Raw genomic sequence first — 12,120 nt, 5'->3', positions numbered from 1 at the left:
GCTCTAGGTGAGTGACCACACCATCATGATTATCTGGGTCATAAAGATCTTTTTTGTACAGTTCTTCTGTGTATTCTTGCCACCTCTTCTTAATATCTTCTGCTTCTGATAGGTCCATACCATTTCTGTCCTTTATCGAGCCCATCTTTGCATGAAATGTCCCTTGGTATCTCTAATTTTCTTGAAGAGATCTCTAGTCTTCCCCATTCTGTTGGTATTCAGTATTGCACAGATGCCTGCTGAAAATCTGATTTGGGTTCTAAGTATATTGGTACAGTTTTGTTTTGTTTTGTTGTATCTTTTTTATTACCAGACTTTGTCTAGGATTTGTGTCTCTTTACCTTATTTAAAATCGTTTTGCGAAGAAGTTGAAGGACTTTTTTCAGATTAGCAGTGTTTTCTTCTTACATTTATTTGATCACTGCTTATAATTCATCTATTCTGTTTCCCATTCTGAAACCTGTATTATATGCAAGTTTAAACTCCTTCTATCTTGCATGAGCTGGTCTCAAGAACAAGTGTCCTCTGCTTCAAATCTGTAGTGGTCATTAATGAAGTTATGCTGCTGCTGCTGCCAAGTCACTTCAGTCATGTCTGACTTTGTGTGACTCCGTAGATGGCAGCCCACCAGGCTCCTCTGTCCCTGGGATTCTCCAGGCAAGAACACTGGAGTGGGTTGCCATTTCCTTCTCCAATGCATGAAAGTGAAAAGTGAAAGTAAAGTCGCTCAGTCATGCCCGACTCTTCATGACCCCATCGACTGGAGCCCAACAGCCTCCTCTGTCCATGGGATTTTCCAGGCAAGAGTACTGGAGTGGGGTGCTATTGCCTTCTTCCAATGAAGTTATGAGTTTTCCTTATTGCTTCTCCTGGATCTGTGCTTTCATATAAGAAGCTCATTCTGCCTGTATAACTAATATAAATTCACTAAAGCTGCACAAGACTGACCTTTTTGCTACTATAAAATTTTCCTCCATATTTTTTTTTCTTCTTTTAGGCCATTTCTGTGGAAATCTGGTATGGAGTTACATCCATCTGTATTCTAATAAAAATATCATACAGATCAAAAGCACTTATTTTATGCAATGTTTTAGTGATTGAAATAGCTATATCCATGTACTGAATGTAATGCCTAAGAAACATATGAATAGAATTATAGGCTCAAAATTATGAACATGATTTTTTTTCATTTTGATATTCTAAAAATTGCATCATTAAGTAAATTTGAATTTTCTCCCAGTGAGGTTGCACATGATTTAACTTGGTGTTTATAAATGATCTTTTCAGGTCCTTGATCTTTTTATAAAGTAGGTTCTAATAGGTCACTTATAAATCTGAAAGAGATCTTTGTACAGCAAGAATGCTAATGTCACATTTTATTAGTTACAGTAGGCTTGCCACTGTAACAAAGAGACTCTTAAAATAAATGTCTTCTCTTTGTAGAGACTTTTACTTTACATACTTGACATTATTTCATATGTGATTTTAACAATGATCAACAAAGGAACAAAGGTTTTCTTGGTCAAGGATTGCCTTTTTGGAGACAGTAATATTCCATTCAATATCACAGTAATCCAAGTCTATATCCCAACCAGTAATGCTGAAGCAGCTGAAGCTGAATGGTTCTATGAAGACCTACAAGACCTTTTAGAACTAACACCCCCCAAAAGATGTTCTTTTCATTATAGGGGACTGGAATGCAAAAGTAGGAAGTCAAGAAACACTTGGGGTAACAGGCAAATTTGGCCTTGGAATATGGAATGAAGCAGGGCTAAGACTAATAGAGTTTTGCCAAGAGAACACACTGGTCATAGAAAACACCCTCTTCCAACAACACAAGAGGAGACTCTACACATGGACATCACCAGATGGTCAATACCAAAATCAGATTGATTATATTCTTTGCAGCCAAAGATGGAGAAGCTCTATACAATAAAAAAAAAAAAAAAAAAAACAAGCCCAGGAGCTGACTGTGGCTCAGATCGTGAACTCCTTATTGCCAAATTCAGACTTAAATTGAAGAAAGTAGGGGAAACCGCTAGACCATTCAGGTATGACCTAAATCAAATCCCTTATGATTATACAGTGGAAGTGAGAAATAGATTTAAGGGCCTAGATCTGATAGATAGAGTGCCTGATGAACTATGGAATGAGGTTCATGACATTATACAGGAGAGAGGGATCAAGACCATCCACATGGAAAAGAAATGCAAAAAAGCAAAATGGCTGTCTGGGGAGGCCTTACAAATAGCTGTGAAAAGAAGAGAAGTGAAAAGCCAAGGAGAAAAGGAAAGATATAAGCATCTGAATGCAGAGTTCCAAAGAATAGCAAGAAGAGATAAGAAAGCCTTCCTCAGTGATCAATGCAAAGAAAGAGAGGAAAACAACAATATGGAAAAGACTAGAGATCTATTCAAGAAAATGAGAGATACCAAGGGAACATTTCATGCAAAGATGGGCTCGATAAAGGACAGAAATGGTCTGGACCTAACAGAAGCAGAAGATATTAAGAAGAGGTGGCAAGAATACACAGAAGAACTGTACAAAAAGATCTTCACAACCCGGATAATCACCGTGGTGTGATCAATCACCTAGAGCCAGACATCCTGGAATGTGAAGTCAAGTGAGCCTTAGAAAGCATCACTAGGAACAAAGCTAGTGGAGGTGATGGAATTCCAGTTGAGCTATTTCAAATCCTGAAAGATGATGCTGTGAAAGTGCTGCACTCAATATGCCAGCAAATTTGGAAAACTCAGCAGTGGCCACAGGACTGGAAAGGTCAGTTTTCATTCCAATCCCAAAGAAAGGCAATACCAAAAAAATGCTCAAACTACCGCACAATTGCACTCATCTCACACGCTAGTAAAGTAATGCTCAAAATTCTGCAAGCCAGGCTTCAGCAATAAGTGAACTGTGAACTTCCAGATGTTCAAGCTGGGTTTAGAAAAGGCAGAGGAGCCAGAGATCAAATTGATAGCATCTGATGGATCATCAAAAAAGCAAGACAGTTTCAGAAAAATATCTCTTCTGCTTTATTGACTATGCCAAAGCCTTCGACTGTGTGGATCACAATGAATTGTGGAAAATTCTTCAAGAGATGGGAATACCAGATCACCTGACCTGCCTCTTGAGAAACCTGTGTGCAGGCCAGGAAACAACAGTTAGAACTGAACATGGAACAACAGACTGGTTCCAAATAGGAAAAGGAGTATGTCAAGGCTGTTTATTGTCACCCTGCTTATTTAACTTATAAGCAGAGTACATCATGAGAAACGCAGGGCTGGAAGAAGCACAAGCTGGAATCAAAATTGCCAGGAGAAATATCAATAACCTCAGATATGCAGATGACAGCACCTTTATGGCAGAAAGTAAAGAGGAACAAAGAAGCCTCTTGATGAAAGTAAAAGAGGAGAGTGAAAAAGTTGGCTTAATGCTCGACATTCAGAAAACGAAGATCATGGCATCTGGTCCCATCATTTCATGGGAAATAGATGGGGAAACAGTGGAAACAGTGTCAGACTTTACTTTTCGGGGCTCCAAAATCACTGCAGATGATGACTGCAGCCATGAAATTAAAAGACACTTACTCCTTGGAAGGAAAGTTATGACCAACCCAGATAGCACATTGAAAAGCAGAGACATTACTTTGCCGACTAGGGTCCATCTAGCCAAGGCTATGGTTTTTGCTGTGGTCATGTATGGATGTGAGAGTTGGACTGTGAAGAAAGCTGAGTGCTGAAGAACTGATGCTTTTGAACTATGGTGTTGGAGAAGACTCTTGAGAGTCCCTTGGACTGCAAGGAGATCCAACCAGTCCATTCTGAAGGAGATCAGCCCTGGGATTTCTTGGAAGGAATGATGCTAAAGCTGAAACTCCAGTACTTTGGCCACCTCATGCGAAGAGTTGACTCATTGGAAAAGACTCTGATGCTGGGAGGGATTGGGGGCAGGAGGAGAAGGGGACGACAGATGATGAGATGGCTGGATGGCATCACTGACTTAATGGACATGAGTCTGAGTGAACTCCGAGAGATGGTGATGGACAGGGAGGCCTGGCCTGCTGCGATTCATGGGGTCGCAAAGAGTCAGACGCGACTGAGCGACTGAACTGAACTGAAAAAAAATAAAATTTTTAAAGTAAAAAGATTGCACTTTCAAAAATATTTATTCAACCAAACTGTCATTCTTTTCAAAGATAAAGTCAAGTCATTCTCAGACATTAGGAGGCCAATATACTTTCTGTAAAACATTAATCAAAGAAATACTTCAATTGACAAATGATAAATGACATGAGGGAAGGAAGAACAAAGAGATTGTGATTTTGAAAGGATTTCAGTTGAGATACAGAAGCAAAGGATTCAATTTAAAAATTAATTCTTGTGGCTAAAATTAATGCAAACACTAAACATTTTCTTTGTAGGAATGTAAATAAAATTTAAAATATAAATATAAATCACTTTCCAGATAACATCAACAAAAATAGAAATTAAACATAAGCAGGATGCTTGGGGCTGGTGCATGGGGATGATCCAGAGAAATGATATGAGGTGGGAGGTGGGAGGGGGGTTCATGTTTGGGAACTCATGCACATCTGTGGCGGATCCATGTCAATGTATGGCAAAACCAATACAGTATTGTAAAGTAAAATAAAGTAAAAATAAAAATTAAAAAATTAAAATAAAAAAACAAAAATAAACATAAGCAGAAGGAGTAGTCCTATCACTTATGAAAATAATAGATTGAGATTTTAAAATATAGGTAAGTCCATTAACGTCTTGCCAGTTTATTGAAAAAAATAAAACCGTAGGAATGCAATAATTGAAATAGACTTTTTCATACTCCTGCTCCCAAATACCACCTAGAGTTCATAGATTTTTCATTCACTCTCCAATATTGACAAAATGCCTCATTTTCTAATTTAGAGAGTCCACCTTGATATAAAGCAAAAGCTGATTTTCTCTTTCCTGTCAAAGCTTTTGTTCTCCCCTCACTTCTTTTCTTCTCAACCCACCAAGTGGAAAGGGGATGTCTTGCCAAGTGTGGCTCCCTCCTCCTCCAGCTAAGCCAGCCCTCAGCAGGAGCGGGAAGTTCCCAGGACTCACAACTTTGTGTGGCAGCTGCTACTCTAGTCCAGCAACCTGGAACTGTGCTCTTGCCAGATATGTAAATCTGGCTGTATCTGCTTTTTCTGCCTGTGAGGTGCTTCTGCAGGCTCTTGGAGACCTATCACTGCACGTCCCCACCCCTCCCCCAACCCCCCCACCCGCCCCGCCCTAACAGCATCCTGATCTGTGCAGTGCTGCCTCCAGGGACCGGTTTTGCCCTTCCCACCGTCCTGCCCTCAGGAGGACCTCCCTACAGGGATCTGATCACTGGGGTTGTTCCCCTTCTGGGAGGACTTTCACCTAACATCCTTTCTCGGAAGTTTCCACAGGAAAACTCACAGCCAAACTCTGAACCTCAGTGCTCCCGCATGTCCCCCTCATCTCTGTCACTCCAGGCTCCTCCAGCCCACTCTGGCCTTTAGACGTTTTTCCAGGCATGTGCCTTTCCAATTCCGGACACGTGTCAGTCTTTCCGAGCGTGCTCTTGGAAGCTTTCATTCTTTGTGGGAGGGAATGACCATCTGTGGCTACAGAAGAAAGGAAGACTCCATAGAATTCCTTATCCTCCTCAGAGTAACTATCTTCTCTAAAGAATGCTTAGCTCTTGCTCACATAATTTGTGGTAGGAGATTTATTAACAGTGGCAGAACCAATTTGGACACCTCTCTTGCATATTCTTCCTGACAGTTCTATATCTAAAATGACAGGTTACCTTGAGCTGATTGTTCTCAGATTTGAGGTCACATTTGAAAACAAAACAGCCTTGAACATTCTCCTACATACTTACTCTGCAAACTCAAAGGCCTCGAGTATTTGGCACACATCTTCTAACCTCAGTCCCACCTGCTCCATGCAGTTTGGCTACAGTGGCTTTCTTTCAGTAAATCTTATGTACCTGCTCTTTCCTCTTCCTACAACACTATTCTCTTAAATCTCTTGAGTGGCTGGATATTCATTCAGAAAGAAGCAATTGCTCAGAGAAACCTTCCCTGGTCGCTTATTTAGAATATCTCATGTCCCCTTTATCTCATTTGATTGCTTTACTACCTCCATAGAGCTTAAATATGATCTGCCTTTTCCCACATGAAGGTAAATTCCAGGGAAGTAAGAGCCTTGGATACATTTCACACCACTCTCTCCCCAGAGACTAGAAAGCTGCCTACTTGAGGCTGTGTACCAATAGTGACTTTACAGAATAAAAAGTTAAAATAGAACAAAGTCTAGAATGTAAAAGAACAGTATATTCTGTATAGAAGAGAAAATCAACAAAGAACTGAGAGAAAGAGGTAAAAAAAAAAGTCAAAGTATAGGTAAAAATTTACTAGGCAAATATAAACTTGCAGAAACTGATGTACAAATATTAAAAGCTGACAGCTTACACTGAGTAGGTATACAGATAAAAAGGGCAAGCCAGAATTAATACAGACCTTTCATTATCTTTTAGTGTCAAATATCAAAGCAATAAAAATGGTACCATGAGATAAGAAAATGAGTTCAGTAAGAGCAGGAATTTTTGGATTTTTCCTTTTAATTAACTATGATATCGACAGTAGAAAAGGCAGCCCACTTCAGTATTCTTGCCCGGGAAATCCCATGGACAGGGGAGCTTGGTGGGCTAGAGTCGAGGAGTTGCAAAAGAGCTGAATATGACTTAGCAACTAAACAACAGCAGCAAAAATCCATGGTGTGAAGAAGCATGCCTGCAATACGATGGGCAGTCAGCAAATGAACAGTGAATGAATGAGCGACTCAATTTAAAGCAAACACTTATTACAAACTCAAAAGATTGAAAACAAAGTGATGGTAGTTGCACTGTTCAAAGTATCATTCAAAGCATGGGCAGACCAATTAGGCTGAAGAGATACTTGATGGGAGTTTAAAATAATGTGATCATGATTAAGATGAATATTACTTTGCAAATACCTTTGATTCTTTCACAGTTCTCTCTTTTTGTGTATTTACCTGGAACAATAACAACTGTGACATTGTCATGTGTTTTTGGAATGAATTTAGTAATATTACTGTGTAATGAAGAAATTATTAATACAGATTGATTCAAATTAAATACTTAACCTTACTAGATCACTTTCTAACACCATATGCAAAAATAAATTCAAAATGGATTACAGATCTAAATGTAAGACCAGACACGATAAAACTCCTAGAGGAGAACATAGGCAAAACACTCTCGGACATAAATCACAGCAGGATCCTCTATGATCCACCCCCCAGAATACTGGAAATAAAAACAAAAATAAACAAATGGGATCTAATTAAAATTAAAAGGTTCTGCACAACAAAGGAAACTATAAACAAGGAGAAAAGACAGCCTTCTGAATGGGAGAAAATAATAGCAAATGAAGCAACTGACAAACAACTAATCTCAAAAATATACAAGCAACTCCTGCAGCTCACTTCCAGAAAAATAAACGACACAATGGAAAAATGGGCCAAAGATCTAAACAGACATTTCTCCAAAGAAGACATACAGATGGCTAACAAACACATGAAAAGATGCTCAACATCACTCATTATTAGAGAAATGCAAATCAAAACCACAATGAGGTACCATCTCACATCAGTCAGAATGGCTGCAATCTAAAAGTCTACAAGCAATAAATGCTGGAGAGGGTGTGGAGAAAAGGGAACCCTCCTACACTGTTGGTGGGAATGTAAACTAGTACAGCCACTATGGAGAACATGGTGGAGATTCCTTAAAAAATTGCAAATAGAACTACCTTATGACCCAGCAATCCCACCGCTGGGCATACACACTGAGGAAACCAGAATTGAAAGAGACACGTGTACCCCAATGTTCATTTCAGCACTGTTTTTAATAGCCAGGATATGGAAGCAACCTAGATGTCCATCAGCAGATGAATGGATAAGCAAACTGCGGTACACATATACAATGGAGTATTACACAGCCATTAAAAAGAATACATTTGAATCGATTCTAATGAGGTGGATGAAACTGGAGCCTATTATACAGAGTGAAGTAAGCCAGAAAGAAAAACACCAATAAAGTATACTGTGACATTGTACAGGAGACAGGGATCAAGACCATCCCCATGGAAAAGAAATGCAAAAAAGCAAAATGGCTGTCTGAGGAGGCCTTACAAATAGCTGTGAAAAGAAGAGAAGTGAAAAGCCAAGGAGAAAAGGAAAGATATAAGCATCTGAATGCAGAGTTTCAAAGAATAGCAAGAAGAGATAAGAAAGCCTTCTTCAGCAATCAATGCAAATAAATAGAGGAAAAGAACAGAATGGGAAAGACTAGAGATCCCTTCAAGAAAATTAGAGATACAAAGGGAACATTTCATGCAAAGATGGGCTCGATAAAGGACAGAAATGGTCTGGACCTAACAGAAGCAGAAGATATTAAGAAGAGATGGCAAGAAAACACAGAAGAACTGTACAAAAAGGATCTTCAAGACCTGGATAATCACGATGGTGTGATCACTCATCTAGAGCCAGACATCCTGGAATGTGAAGTCAAGTGGGCCTCAGAAAGCATCACTACGAACAAAGCTAGTGAAGGTGATGGAATTCCAGTAGAGCTATTTCAAATCCTAAAAGATGATGCTATGAAAGTGCTGCACTCAATATGCCAGCAAATTTGGAAAACTCAGCAGTGGCCACAGGACTGGAAATGGTCAGTTTTCATTCCAATCCCAAAGAAAGGCAATGCCAAAGAATGCTCAAACTACTGCACAATTGCACTCATCTCACACACTAGTAAAGTAATGGTCAAATTCTCCAAGCCAGGCTTCAGCAATACGTGAACCGTGAACTTCCTGTTGTTCAAGCTAGTTTTAGAAAAGGCAGAGGAACCAGAGATCAAATTGCCAACATCCACTGGATCATGGAAAAAGCAAGAGAGTTTCAGAAAAACATCTATTTCTGCTTGGTTGACTATACCAAAGCCTTTGACTGTGTGGATCACAATAAACTGTGGAAAATTCTGAAAGAGATGGGAATACAGACCACCTAACCTGCCTCTTGAGAAATCTGTATGCAGGTTAGGAAGCAACAGTTAGAACTGGACATGGAACAACAGACTGGTTCCAAATAGGAAAAGGAGTACATCAAGGCTGTATATTGTCACCCTGTTTATTTAACTTCTATGCAGAGTACATCATGAGAAACGCTGGACTGGAAGAAACACAAGCTGGAATCAAGATTGCCGGGGGAAATATCAACAACCTCAGATATGCAGGGCACACCACCCTTATGGCAGAAAGTGAAGAGGAACTAAAAGCCTCTTGATGAAGGTGAAAGAGGAGAGTGAAAAAGTTGGCTTAAAGCTCAACATTCAGAAAACGAAGATCATGGCATCTGGTCCCATCACTCCATGGGAAATAGATGGGGAAACAGTGGAAACAGTGTCAGACTTTATTTTTTGGGGCTCCAAAATCACTGCAGATGGTGACTGCAGCCATGAAATTAAAAGACACTTACTCCTTGGAAGAAAAGTTATGAGCAACCTAGATAACATATTCAAAAGCAGAGACTTTACTTTGCCTACGAAGGTCCGTCTAGTCAAAGCTATGGTTTTTCCAGTAGTCATGTATGGATGTGAGAGTTGCACTGGGAAGAAAGCTGGGGCCGAAGAATTGATGCTTTTGAACTGTGGTGTTGGAGAAGACTCTTGAGAGTCCCTTGGACTGCAAGGAGATCCAACCAGTCCATTCTGAAGGAGATCAGCCCTGGGATTTCTTTGGAAGGAATGATGCTAAAGCTGAAACTCCAGTACTTTGGCCACCTCATGCGAAGAGTTGACTCATTGGAAAAGACTTTGATGATTGGAGGGATTGGGGCAGGAGGAGAAGGGGACGACAGAGGATGAGATGGCTGGATGGCATCACTGACTTGATGGACGCTACTCTGAGTGAACTCTGGGTGTTGGTGATGGACAGGGAGGCCTGGCGTGCTGCGATTCATGGGGTTGCAAAGAGTCAGAGACGACTCAGCAACTGAACTGAACTTAACAGATATATATGGACTTTAGAAAGATTGTAACAGTAACCCTCTATGCGAGACAGCAAAAGAGACACAGATGTTTAAAACAGACTCTTGGACTCTGTGGGAGAGTGGGAGGGTGGGATGATTTGGGAGAATGGCATTGAAACATGTATACTATCATGGAAGAAACAAATTGCCAGTCTTTGTTTGATACAGGATAGAGGATGCTTGGGGCTGGTGCACGGGGATAATTCAGAGAGATGATATGGGGAGGAAGTGGGAGGGGGGTTCAGGATTGGGAACACATGTACACCCGTGGCAGATTCATGTCAATGTATGGCAAAACCAATACAGTATTGTAAAGCAAAATAAAGTAAAAATAAAAATTAAAAATTAATAAATAAAGGGAAAGGGTGGGATGATTTGGGAGAAAAAAATAAACTACCAACTTTCTAGTGTTTCTAAATATCATGTAATTTGTATGAATGAGAAAATTTGTATTTCTTAATAAATCTAATTTATAAAAAACAAAAACAAACAAACAAACAAATAAATAAATAAATATTTAACCTTGCAAGGGAAGAATATATACTTTTGCAAATATTTACATACTTTATTATAAAGCAGGCTACACTTAATACGGTGCTTCCCCGATGGCTCAGTGGTAAAGAATCCACTATCAATGTCGGAGACATAGGAGATGCAGGTTCAGTCCCTGGGTTGGGAAGATCCCCTGGAGAAGGAAATGAAAACCCACTCAAGCACTCTTGCCTGGAGAGTTTCATTATCAGAGGAGTCTGGTGGACTCCATGGGGTCGCAGAGTTGGACATGACTAAGCAACTGAGCACAGCACACACTTGATGAATATTTTAATCAGCTCTTAAATGTAATAGTATCAAATTACAAACACAGTAATATCAAATTACTCTAACAAACTAGGTATTAATGAAAAAAGTTTAAATAAGAAACATTAATTCACCGTCAAATTAAAAAAAGAAACTCTCAAACAATGATTGTTTCAAAGGAGAAGCAAAAACAAAATTTGAAAAACAAATTGTTAATAAAAAGCACAAATTATGTAGTAAAATATACACCCAAGAGCTAATCATACATGCTTAAGTTATTATATTACTTAATAATTAAGGAAAAATATGTTAATCCTTCAATTCAGCATTCTAGAAAAGGAACCACAAATGGAAGTAGAGAAATAAAAACTTTCCCTAGCTTTATTCACGTTTATATTGGTATATATTTTGTGATATCTGTTCATTATGTAGTCATACAATTACAAAAGCAATACGGTAAATAGATAAATGAGTATGGGAGAACAGCTTTTATATCTACTGCATGCTAGTGCTTCCAAATCACTGTCCCACAAAGCCTTGATTTGTAGTATATTTATAGTTATGTTTTTGTGTGATGGTAGAAGTACCTACGTTCAAGTATGTTTGGGAACTTTCAAACTAAACAAAAATAAGGAGATATTTTGACTAAGAATTTTTAAAAGATCAGATAAGTATGGCATACTGCTGATTTCTAATTTCCCTGTTACACTGTACAAATTTATTTTATTAAGGAATATTTCTCTTGGCCCATTTCTTGGCAAATGCATGCATGCATGCGTGCTCAGTCATGTCTAACTCTTTTGAGACCCTATGGACTGTAGCCTGCCAGGCTCCTCTGTCCATGGGGATTCTCCCAGCAAGAATACTGGAGTAGGTTTCCATGTCCTCTTCCAGGGGATCTTCCCAACCCAGGGATCGAACCCAGGTCTTCTGCATTGCAGGCAGATTCTCTACCACTGAGCCACTTGGGAATCTTGTTTCTTGGCACATCTGTTATCAATTCCTGAATCCAGTATCTCCAAAAGCCCATTTTATGCTATTATTATACATTTTAAGATTTTATTAAAGTGGTGATTTTCTAGGAAAACATACAAGGACCAAAATTGAATACAGAACAAAATGTATCAATAATAATGGCATAAATAAAAAGCTAAAGAATTGCAATCAGATCATGCAATGACCCTAAACCATTTAATAAATGATC

The 12,120-nt window shown here is 39.2% G+C and overlaps 1 non-coding gene across 1 annotated transcript; it reads right to left on the bottom strand.

Moving 5' to 3' along the window:
- Positions 1-11,816: 11,816 nt before the first annotated feature.
- TRNAC-GCA (transfer RNA cysteine (anticodon GCA)) lies at positions 11,817-11,887 on the bottom strand. Its single transcript has one exon. It is a non-coding gene; the product is annotated as a tRNA-Cys (tRNA).
- Between the last annotated feature and the right edge of the window lie 233 nt (positions 11,888-12,120).

This window comes from Ovis aries, chromosome 3 (genome assembly GCF_016772045.2).
Source record: "Ovis aries strain OAR_USU_Benz2616 breed Rambouillet chromosome 3, ARS-UI_Ramb_v3.0, whole genome shotgun sequence".
Classification (NCBI taxonomy): Eukaryota; Metazoa; Chordata; class Mammalia; order Artiodactyla; family Bovidae; genus Ovis; species Ovis aries.
Note: the sequence above shows the minus strand (reverse complement) of the source record. Positions and strands in the feature narration are given on the sequence as shown.